Here is an 11,916-nt window from a genome sequence, read left to right as displayed (position 1 = left end):
TTGGAGTCCATTTGTTGAAGGTCTCTGCGACATCTAGTGGTTGAGTTGCAGAGTTCAGAGTTTGCTTGAACTGTAATTTCTGGCTGGCTTTTGATTATCTGTCTGTTACTTTCTGTGTAATAAACCCGCTCTGCTCCAGTTTGTTAAACTCTTTGGTCTTCCTTCTGCATTACTGATCTGCGGGCGACTCTCTTGTTTTATCTGTGTCTGTGCTTGTAGAAAAATTGTTTTGGAGAAATAATAATAAACAAAAGAACTATTTCAAAACCACATATACATTCACATAATTTTTAACACAAAGCAGACTTGAGATTTTTTTTGATTGACAATTTCATACTTCAGAAATGTCAAGTGAAAATTACTTTACTGAACTTTCCATTTAAATTTCACAGATACTCAAATATAAGTAAAAATTTACAAGTCAATTGTACACCAAACAGAAATATGCTACCCACAAAATTAGTAACCGATAAACGTAGTGGAAGTTTGCTGGTAAGCTCCAATTGAAATTTGCTCAAATCCAGCCACACTGTTAGTTAAAGAGGGAAATAGTCATGTTGAAATAAAAAAACAAATAGATGCTTAATCCTGCAACTAATTAGTTAAAACATGGTCACAGGACAGTGTTGTTTGAATTGCAAGTTTATTCACATAAAATTAACATGATCTTATGCTGCGGCTTGGGTATGGTGAAATCAGATGCTTTAAGATTATAGCGATAAGATTTTTTCATTTTATTTTCTGAGTTTTATTTTACGCTCAAGCATAAACATAAAGGTCCATCATCACATGATTATCATCACCAGTGATCTTTGGGTTTGAAGCAAATGTCGCGTCCTTAGTCTCAGACTATCGTCAGAGGATCCATATTAGCCTCAATTTGCTTTCTAATTTGGCGGCTGATTTGGTTGATTTTGCTGGTTCTGCATTTCCTTCTGGTAGCTAGAAAAGGAAATAAGTAAAAAGAAAAGTCAACACAATACAAAAAATGCTCACTGATGAATTGGATAAAAAGGACAGTTAGACTTTTTCTTTCTTTGTAAATAGCGGAAGTATGTCCTTTTGGTTTTGTTACCAAGTAGGGTTCCCCAGATAAGATTCAGCCTAAAAGCCCCAAAATAACCTTATTGACTCAAAGCTGGCTATAAACATCTAGTGCTAATATCGTACCTTGCCAATTTTTCCTGTCTCCGCTGGTCTTCGTACGCTAAACACAGAAACAAAAGTTATTAAAAAAATTACTATCATTGTTCATCAGGGTATTTAACTAATTTGAAACTGTTACAGGACTGGTGCATCCCAAGTCAGGATCAGCAGAGCACAAGCTAATAATAATAATAATAATAATAATAATAATAATAATAATAATAATAATAATAATAATAATAATAATAATAATCCTATAGAAGTTGCATTTAGTAGGTCAGAGCTAGGCATGGGCTGGTTACCAAAAAGTCTTGTTTCTAAACCACTAAAAATTTCTGAGAAATTACTCCTGCAGTTAAGATTTTTGTAATGAGAAGCTGAAGTGGTCAGGATTCTCTCCAGCCGTCTGAAGCATAAAGTAATGCACCAATGGGACTCTTCCCCGCATGTTGCTGCACACTGCCAATCAGCAGCCCGAAAGAAGGCTACTGCAGTTTTCCTGGAGTTTTGAAAACAAATGTTGGAAAGCTGAGGTAAGCTTCATATCTGTTAAAAAAAAATGACCAGACTGACATCATTTTTTCCACAATTTATGTTTTCAGCTCTATGCATTAAACTATTTGTAAATAATTTCCAGACAAGCTAAACATGTTAATGTGACAATTTACCATCGAGACAATTTACTGAGGCCTTGCTGCCAAGGACACTGCCTCACACAGTGCCCACAGTGCCCACAGGGCGCTGCCATTATTATTATTAAATAATAATATGCAATAATAAAAATAAATAAAAAGCGGTGCAATAATAATAATTTAGATCAACGGTTTTGCATAAACACACTACAATACCATTGTATTTTTATTAGAGATCCAACAAACTTTGACAGTCTTGCAGGGTAGTAGCTTGACTAATTAAATTATTAAATTAAATTATTAACTCTGTATACCGATCTAACCTTTGCATTTTGAAATTGTTACTGAATGCATAATTAAACATGATTTACCTCTCCAACTATCCTTGGCCCCTTTAAACGCAGCTTTCATTCTTCCCCAAAATGAACAATCCCCAGGTTCGGCCATAAGGATGACCAGAGACAGAACGAGAAACAGTGCCACAAACTTCATCCTGCAAAACAAAAACAAGTAACAGCCTCTTTTTTTAGCCATAATAATGGGTTTGTATGTGATAAAAATAGATATGCTTTACCTCTCGACAGGTCGGAACAATGCTTGCAATTGTGGTTGTTGGATTTTAACAGAGATCCAAAGCTGCCGTGGATTTGTGTCATTAAATACTTTCCGATTTGATGGATTTCGATAGAAGCCTGTTTCGTAATCGTAGTGTTGCATATAAGCTACGCCTTTTGCAATCATTCTTTGGTGACTCAGGTTTTGTTTTGTCAGACATTAGGAAGGTGATGATACAGAATCTAACTTTCTCCATTTGTGGAGGATTACTTTGCAATCTCTGCCTAGAAAGGGAACAACAGTTATTAAAAATGGTTCTGACCTACATGCACTGCCAAGTTGTGAAGGTTTTTCTTGAGTATACCAACATCTAATTGGCAAAGAATTTATTTTGGTACAGTGAAACCATGTTAATGTGTTGAACTGATTGATAAAAGAAAAGCCATCCTACAAAGCCGTTCTTGTTAAAGTCAAACAAAAGAATCTATTGCTCACTAGGTGAAAAAAAAGATTTTGTGCTGAAATTTAAAGAAGCATTGTGAAAATAACAGCAAACAGGCTTAAATTGGAGGTAACTGGACTTCCGTTGTCAATTCTGGTGGCTTGCATTTGAGTTTTCAGAAAGAACTGAGCGAATGTCCAGTCGCCTGCTGTTGCGATGACCACGATAACTGAGAATTTACACAGACGTGTAAATAACAGTTTCCATTGCCTTCCTTTACTTTATCCAAGTTTAAACAAATTTCAATGTTGATTCTTGTGATCTTGATTGGAAAATTTTAACTATTTTAGGTTTGCAGTGTGTAATTGTTTCAGCTACACACTGCAGTTATTAGGAAAAATTATTTTGAAAAAAAAAACCCTATTTTCCTTGGAACAGTATTGACAGCCATTAATCCCTATATGTTTATTTACAACCATTTGGGTTTTTACAATAAACACCTGCACAATTGTAAAGTGGAAAGAAAATAAATTTTTTAGAAACACTTTTTGTGAATAAAATCCTGAAACATGTATCTTGCACTTCTTGTATCTTGTATCTGTTAAACGTATATAAAATCCAGTTGAGCAGATTGCATGAAGAAGTCCCCCATTTGCTGGGTCCTCCTTGGTAAATAGAATCCATTGGAGTGTAATTTATATCTTGGTATGAATACAGCTGTTGGATAACATTGACAAAAAACGTCATAATGGCCAAAGAAGATAGCAGACAGTTCTGGGATAACATTGTAGAGAGCTTTTACAATCAGAATGAGAATCCGTTTAGTCACTAAGTTGCTTCATACAACCAGGAATTTGACTTTGGTTCTACTTTTTTTTCCCCTGCGAATGTGAACATATACATTTTGGCAAAAGACGATGGGATTGGTGCAGATTATCAATCTGGGCACCCTGTTAAGGGTTCATCAGAGAGACTGCCGGGAGGAAGGAACTGTGTCTGTGGCAGCAGGTTTTTGTAAACGACACACTGTAGCACCAACATGACGATAAGGCTAAGGAGTTTGATAAGTGGGGTCTGCAGAGATGTTATCTGCCCCTTTTTCTGACCCTAGACCTGTACAGGTCCTTGATGGAGGGAAGGTCAGTCCTGATTTCCATCTGTGGAGACCTAACTATTTATTGTAGTCTGGACCTGTCCTGTTTTGTGGATAAGCCAAACCACATAGTGATGGATGAACTACAGCACATGTCACCACTGTCTTACAGCTTTCGTGTCCTGCACGCCTCTAACTTGCTTCTCTGCTACTCCAGACGTCCTCATACAATACCACAGGTCCTCTCTCTGCACCCCGTCATGTGCTTTCTGTAAATCTTCAAAAACACAATGCAGCTACCTCTGATGTTCTCTCTATTTTTCCATCAACATCCTCAAAGCAAATATTGCATCTTTAGTACTTTTTCTTGTCAGAAAGCTGTTCTACTCATCACAAAAGCTCACTTGTGACCTCAGTCTGGCACTGTTTTTACCACCAGAACATTCCCAACAAACCTCTTCAAAATTACTACTACACCTTTTCTTTTAACATCCACACCATGGTAGATGATTCTGAATGTTGCTCTAAGCTTCTGGCCTTCCTACCTTTCCATTTGCTCTCCTTAACACACAGTATGTCCACCTTTCTCCTCTGTCCTAGACTCTTGCCTTTCCTCATTTCGCTCTGCCTATGCATGCGTCTCGACAATAGATCTGACTGGGCAAGTATGTCACTTGGATGGGGAGCAGGATTGCATGGGACCTAAAATACAGTTCTTGAAATAACTATTGAAAAAGATTTTCTCAGTTTTATACTTTTCTCGTGTGTCAAATATTAGATTCAGACAGATGTTGGCAACGACTCTAGAAATCCACATATACAAATATATCAAAGAAAATTAGTCAGCCAATCAATTTATGAGTAAAAATTTGATCGAAAAAGGGAATAAGTGTAGAAAATACTTATTGGACATTAGTAAATATGTTGTGGAAAAGCCTTTCTTTGTAGGGACAACTTCAAGATGTCCTTTGTGTGCAGATACTAGTGACATTGATTGTTTAAGTGTGGGTTTGACCCCTTCTTCCACATAAACTGTATTCACATGTTGATGGTTTAAAAAGTCCCTACATTGCACTCTAGTCTTCATTTAATTTTCTTGACTTTCTGCTGGAAAGAAGTCAGCTGATTGGCTGGAGTGTTTCTTTGTTTGACACCAGTTGAGTTTCTCTGGCTGTGTGTTTAGGACTATTCTCTGGCTATGAAAACCAAACTTATTTATATCTTCAGATGGCATCAAGAGTTTCCTGTACATTTCTCAGTTTATCCTTACTTCAATATGAAGATTCCCAGTATCATATACTGTAAGACTTCAACTTTGCAATCATGCTTTGTGGATGAAAACTGCAAAACTATTCTTCCTTGTTGGTTGCCAAGCCATCCAAATAGTTCAGCTTTGCCTTCAGCTGACCAACCATTATTTCCCCATTATTTCACTGGCTTTTTCCGACCTTCTGTAGTCAATGTTACATTTGCTTCAACAAGCTTTTTCTTGAGCAGTGGAGTCTTGTGCATAGCATGTGCATACAGACCAATGCTGGTGAGTGCAGTACTTATTGTTTTTAAGTAAAAGACTGTACTTGCTTCTTCCTGGTTTCTGATGCTTTCTGTGAGTGGTCTTTAACTCTTGGAGAACTCTAATAATTCTTTTGACTCCTCTGTAAAACAATAATTTATGAGGGGCACGTGACCATGGCTAGTTTATGGTGAAACGGTTTTCTCCACTTCTGGGTTACAACCCTAACCACATTCACGTGAATACACAGATGTTCAGAAATGCAGCTTTAAATAAATAGGTCAACTGCAGCTAGCAGCCTAAATGTACCCACACAGAAGCGGTAAATGATATGCATTACAACTTTATTCAAAAAGTTTTTTTTTTTTTGCTGCAACATCTCATTTTGGAACTATTCATTGGCAGAAGATTGAAGCATGCAAGGTGTGAGAAATACATAAATCCAATATATATATATATATATATATATATATATATATTGCTCTTTCTTTCTAAAGGTCAAAGAAATAAAGAAAAATGCTCTAGCCACAAATATTTCCAAATAGGAAAACCTTATAGATCCAAGCATTAATGGTTGAACTGGTTCTAGATTCAAGCAAAATGTTGCATGCAGACATTGGGCATGGCTTCAGAGGAGCAGTATCAGCGACGGTGTTCTGGTTCATGGTCTGGCTCTTCCTGGTTTTGTTCATATCTAGACAAGGGGAAAAAATAAAAAAACAAAATTAAACAAAACAAAATAATCCAAAGAAATCTAAAATGGTGCATTTATTATAGTTTAGTTCAAATATTATACAGTAACTGTTCAATTTTACTGCATAAAGCCCTTATTAGATTGACCAGCCAAACCTGGCGGGCCCAGGAAAGGCTAAAGGGGTTAGGCAGCTACAGAGTCTATCAGACTGCTATTTAAATGGAAACATGTATTTATTACATTCAAATGAAACCTTTACACACATTTGTATGTTCCAAGTATCCACACACTTGTAATAAGCAAATTAATGCAAATTAAAATCTAATAAAAACATAAAAATGCCTTGCATTGCCTGTTTTGTACTTTCATGTATCCATTCCCAATCAGACATTGTGGAAAATTTTGAGAGACAGCTGAAAATTTTAGTAACTTCTGAGTTTTTCAGACAAATATATGTGTGCAAAACAGGAGACAGTTAAACAGATGTAGTAATCTGCCAAAGGCTAGGTCACAAATGCTAGGTGACGATTAACTTCATGACATGCATACATATGTTTAAACTTAATTTTAGGGAGAAAAATATGATAAAGGAGCAATAATTAGTTGATTGGATGAGCTTTCATAAGGGATATTTAGGCAGTGATCTGTGAACATGGATTGATCAATTTTAACAAAGCTGAACTGCATTTAGAGGGAGTTCTTGTTATGGATAACTGGCACAACGCTGCCGGTGACAATAACTTACCTTGCTATTTTCTCCAATCTCCGCTGGTGTCTGTATGCTAAAAAAAGTGACAGGCAAAGTTACTCAAAATCAATTTTTATAGTTTGTCAGGTCAGGGCACAATATAATGTGTTTTAAATTGTGGACGCTGATAAATAAGATTACATCTCTTCAGTTGTTCAGTCTGTGTACAAGGCGGTCAGAGTTTCACTGGCTGTATAATTAAAAGTTATTTACCCCTCAGGTTATCCCTGGCACCTCTAAATGCGGTCTTGGCCCCTCTAAAAAAAGACCTAATGAATCCCTCCCCAGGTTCGGCCATGAGGAGGACCAGAGACAGCACGAGAAAGATCATAACACACTTCATCCTGCAAAACAAAACCAATCAGTTAAATCCAACAGAAGGGGTTAAACCTTAAGAGTGAGAGTTTTAGCCATCCTAATTGTTTTGTAAAAGTTAAATCCCAAACTGCATTATTACCTCTCAGCAGGTTGTGACGGCGTCAAATGTTCTCAACGGGCCAAACTAATGCCAGTCTAATTCCGAAGTGGATTCTTTCAGCTTTAAAAGCTGTTTTTGGTGGGTTGGACTGAGGCTTGTTTCTCAATTTTAATGTTGCATATACTCCTATTGCAAACGTTGAGAAATTGGTCATAGAAGATCCATGTTTCATGTTTGATGGGGAAGATATGTAATCTCATCAGATAAGAAGCAACAAACGTGGGAATGATCACATTAAGTAGCTTGCAAACGTGTCACACCCCTTGAACTTGTTCACATTTTGTCACATTACAACCACAGACGTGACTGCACTTTAGCTGATCAGCACACAGCTGTGCACAATGTTGAGGCAGAAAGACAATTATGTAATTCATTTCTTTCTAAATATAAAGGTGAAAAGTGTTTTTATAAATTTGTGTGCAGCTCTTCTGAATCTATGCTTTAAAGGACGAACTTTCACTGCAGCTGCAGATTCAGATCTTATAGAGCACTAAGCTGGCTTGTTCGCATTTCCAGAACCAGATTTGTTTATTTCTTTGGAAAATAGCTAAATTGCAGCTACATTTCTTTGCACTTCAGTATTGTTTGCCATTATGTGTTTGTGTCTGTCACTAAAATTCTTAGTGCATTGAAGTTTCTGAACACATTTTCAGGGGTATTAATTCAGTTTGCTTTGAAAAGAGGTACTATATTGCCACTGGCTCAAAATAGGCAGAAAGTGGTCACCTTGTTGCACTTATGTCTGGATTGGTTAGGATTTTTCTTTTTTTTTTGGCATTTCTGCAAATGTCTTTGTTTAGGATTTCCCCATAGAACCTTTCTCTTGCATGTTTTAGTGATGAGTGATAGCTTTGCAGCCTCTCTTTGTAGATTTAATCATAAACATGAAGTTGAGTTTTACGCCGTTCAGCCCTACGACAACGCTTTTTTTTCACATCTCACTAATGGGGCATTTCTCCATGGAGATTTCTTCCTACCAGAGACAGCCTTCACTTTAATGGAAGCAATGGAATCGATAATGTCTGAAATATTAGAATGGAAATTATCTACTAACTCATCTTTTGTGTTATAGCATTGAAATGAGGTGGAGGAGTAGATTTAATTAAAGGTTTCAGCTGTGTTGTCTGTAAAAGAACACTTTGTTACAATATATGTTTTGCTAAGTGAGCCGACGGAGTTTGTACTTTCAAAGATAACAGAGAAATTATCCAACAGGGCGACATCAATCACAGAGACGTTGAAAATATTTACACCCTTGCTGACAATCGGGTCCAGAGTGTGTCCTCGATTGTGCGTTACTGGTTTGATATGTTGAGTCAAACCAAAGTTATCAAGTATATCACGCATACAGTGGTGTCTGTGATACTGACTACAGAAGTGGAAAGGAAATCAGGTCTCCTCATGTAACTGGAGACCAAATGGTGCTTTCACGGTGAAGTCACCAATAAAACAGAAAAAAAAGACGAGAAGTTGCTTTTTTTAAAAATGAGTAAATCGGCGAAGCAGAGGTCAGAAAAGTCGCTGCCAACCGAAAAAAAACAAAAAACCAATGAAGTCCTAGATGTTGCTTTTTTTTCTCTTCTCCCATGCATGACACTGGCATTATTTCAACGTCAGCAAAACTTCTAGAACTTACGCAAGGCACCTTTAAATATCATATATTCCTACCAACAACCAGAAGAGCATATTAAGTAATCACAGTAGTGCAATTATTAATCACAGCGGAGCATTTAATAATAAAATTACAAGTTTATTCAGGTAGACATTTTGCAGCATCAAATCATTTTTGCTTTTATATAAACAAATTTCTGTCTCACAGTTATCACAAAGCATGGCGTGCCTTGTTCTTCTTGAAGAAAGCAAACTAGCCGTTTAAATCTTTTTTTTTCTTTTTGTACGTGCAAAAGCCATATTCTTAAAGCTTATATAGCATTAGATGAACTGAATCAACTCTTATATGGTGGTGGAGGGTTGTCTGGTGCTTGCTGGTCCTGCATGTCCTGTTGAATGCTGGGTAGAGAAGGAAATACAACATTAGCGCTTTGGCATTTTCTCAACTTTTCAATGGACTATTGGACAGAAATTAAAATAACAGTTTGGGGAAACATTTTAAAGATAATTATATACATTTTAGTATAGCTAAATCTTTTAATCTATACAGGTAGGCTCATTGAAATATGAGTTCTCAATTGCAATAGAGAGCTGTTAGCACATTTTAAAAAACAGAACATCTCAAGACTTACTAAAAACTTTATTACATTCGTTAATGTCAACAAAGGCTCTATTTTAATACATAACAGGGATTATTCTTAAATATTTGAGCATAATGCAGGGTTTTGTAGTCGTTTTACGCACAAAAAGCAAATACGGCCACATGCATGATTAAGCACAAGCTTTATACGACTGTCAGTTGAAAAATCTAGGCAGCCATTATTTATCCTATTATGTAGTTTTTATAATCAATTTAGCTTGTTTTAAAACTTACAAGCTTTAAAAAAATCTAATTCTGAATGAGAGCCCTATAAATTCTTGAACTGCCTGAGTGTGATGCAGAGGGTAACGCACAACTTACTTCTGTTGTTGACTTTTGAATGCTGGGCAAGAAGGAAAAAAGTCAATTTAGTTTATTCACATGGCATCAATTTATAGCATATGTCTCAAGGCAAAAGAAACGATAAACAAGTTAACTCATTCAAATCAAAGAGAATAAAAATCAATAAACAAGATTCCAATTTGCCATCGTTATTAAACATTGCAGTCAAGTCTCATCATTGTTACATAGGTATTGTAAACTTTGTCAGATATTATAAAACTGCTTGAAAAATGCTTAAAAGTAGCACACCAACGATTCACCTGCAGCCCAGGTGAATGTAATGAAGTTGAAAGGCTCTGACTTAACAAAACAAAGAAAATGGCTTCTTTTCACCCAAATCCTGATTTCCATTTTGTATGGCCTGAAGCCCTTTTGTCTATTTTTGACCAAAATTACTTTCAATAATCGATTTCTAATTGTTTAATAGTTTTACTAACCGTTATATCCTTGCTTTGCACCTTTATATACGGCCTTGAAGCCTTTCCATAACTTCCTGAGAAAACAATCTCCAGGTTCGGCCATCAGGACGACCAGCGACGCAACAAGAAAGATCGCAACAAGCTTCATCCTTCAAAAACAAAGTAAATGTCAGTGTAAGGTATAAAAATGAGTAATATAAATTGAATGAAGTAAACAAAATTGACGATTTTACCTGTTAAAGGTTGAAACAGAGTCCAACAACTGTTGCCAAAGAACTGAACAGGCTGAGACATGAAGCTAGTGTGGATTTCTCTCTTTAAATACTTGCCTGTCTCCATGGGATGGTCTGAGGTTTAATGTTCTGGTTGCGTAAACTGACAAACAAGTGAATATATCTTTTACCTTCAGGTTGTAAACTTGGGTTGGATTAGGTGTCACAACACACAAAAAAAATCATGTTAACCAAGATGCAAGCTTGGAGATAATCTGTGTGTGGCATGACAAAGCTGGCATGCTGTCATGTTGTGCAACTTGTTGGGTAAACTCAACCTAAAAGATCCACCGCATGCTGGTATGGCTTTCTGACCAAAACCACTCGTCACAGAGGGGCCCGCAGTGAACCCTGGATTCTGTAGTTGAGTTCTGAGGAGTAGAAGAACATTTTTCCAAATAACAAGCAGGTAATGATAACGTTTAACTGCAATGCTTTTCGCCTGACAGGCTGTGCCTTAGTCAGAACCGTGTGGAGCTGCCAGTTTTGGTTTGAAACGGTCAGAATGATGCATGACGACGCACACATGGAGCCTCCATGATGTTCTTTTGCCTTCTTGCTCACTGGGTGACAATTTTCTATGTTCAGTTTGTGCATTAAGTGCTTCAGGATGCCTCATTGATTTTATTATGTTTTAGTTGTGTTACAGTTAACTTTAAACAGTATTGCTGGTGAAGATTCTCAGTCATCCAGGTCATGGTCATTCCAAAAATGTTAAAAAACAAAACAACTGGACTTTTTTTTTCAAAGTTTGAAGACGTTTCGCTTCCCATCCAGAAAGCTTTCTCAATTCGAATGTTTGGAGTAGTGTGAAGTTCCAAACTTTATATTACTGCCGAACAAAGGTCTTGTTATGGCTTAGATAACATGCAAATTGAACTGAAACAGGTCCACCCCCTTAGTAATGGGGAGTCGTTAAGGTCATTGTTGGCCTGCAAATTTAACTGAAACTGGTTCATGAAAACCGGTCCACGCTCTAAATTTAAGGACTTAGGTTTCTACTCTCAAAAACTTACAACACAGCAATAGGGTTGATTCCTTCCAATTATTACCTCAACCCTCACCTACATAGGTGATCAAAACATCGCTCTTGTAAGCCAGGCCAATAACGACCCTAACGACTCCCCATTACTAAGGGGTGGACCTGTATCAGTTTATTTTCCATGTTATCTAAATCATAACAAGGCCTTTGTTGGGAAAAAATATAAAATTTGGAACTCCACACCACTCAAGACATTTGAATTGAGAAAGCTTTCTGGATAGGAATCGAAACGTCTTCAAACTTTGAAAAAAAAGTCCAGTTGTTTTGTTTTTTTACTTTTTTGGAATGA

At 36.7% G+C, this 11,916-nt stretch overlaps 2 long non-coding RNA genes across 2 annotated transcripts; both read right to left on the bottom strand.

The window, feature by feature from the left end:
* Window positions 1–5,749: 5,749 nt before the first annotated feature.
* On the bottom strand, window positions 5,750–7,323 carry LOC118566116. The gene is made up of 4 exons (XR_004932811.1): window positions 7,281–7,323; window positions 7,037–7,167; window positions 6,821–6,857; window positions 5,750–6,075 (listed from the first exon to the last, which is right to left on the bottom strand). It is a non-coding gene; the product is annotated as an uncharacterized LOC118566116 (long non-coding RNA).
* Window positions 7,324–9,048: 1,725 nt separating this feature from the next.
* On the bottom strand, window positions 9,049–10,668 carry LOC118566115. The gene is made up of 4 exons (XR_004932810.1): window positions 10,547–10,668; window positions 10,332–10,462; window positions 9,874–9,895; window positions 9,049–9,311 (listed from the first exon to the last, which is right to left on the bottom strand). It is a non-coding gene; the product is annotated as an uncharacterized LOC118566115 (long non-coding RNA).
* Window positions 10,669–11,916: the final 1,248 nt, after the last annotated feature.

This window comes from Fundulus heteroclitus, chromosome 15, assembly GCF_011125445.2.
Source record: "Fundulus heteroclitus isolate FHET01 chromosome 15, MU-UCD_Fhet_4.1, whole genome shotgun sequence".
Classification (NCBI taxonomy): Eukaryota; Metazoa; Chordata; class Actinopteri; order Cyprinodontiformes; family Fundulidae; genus Fundulus; species Fundulus heteroclitus.
This window is presented reverse-complemented; position numbering and strand designations above follow the sequence as displayed.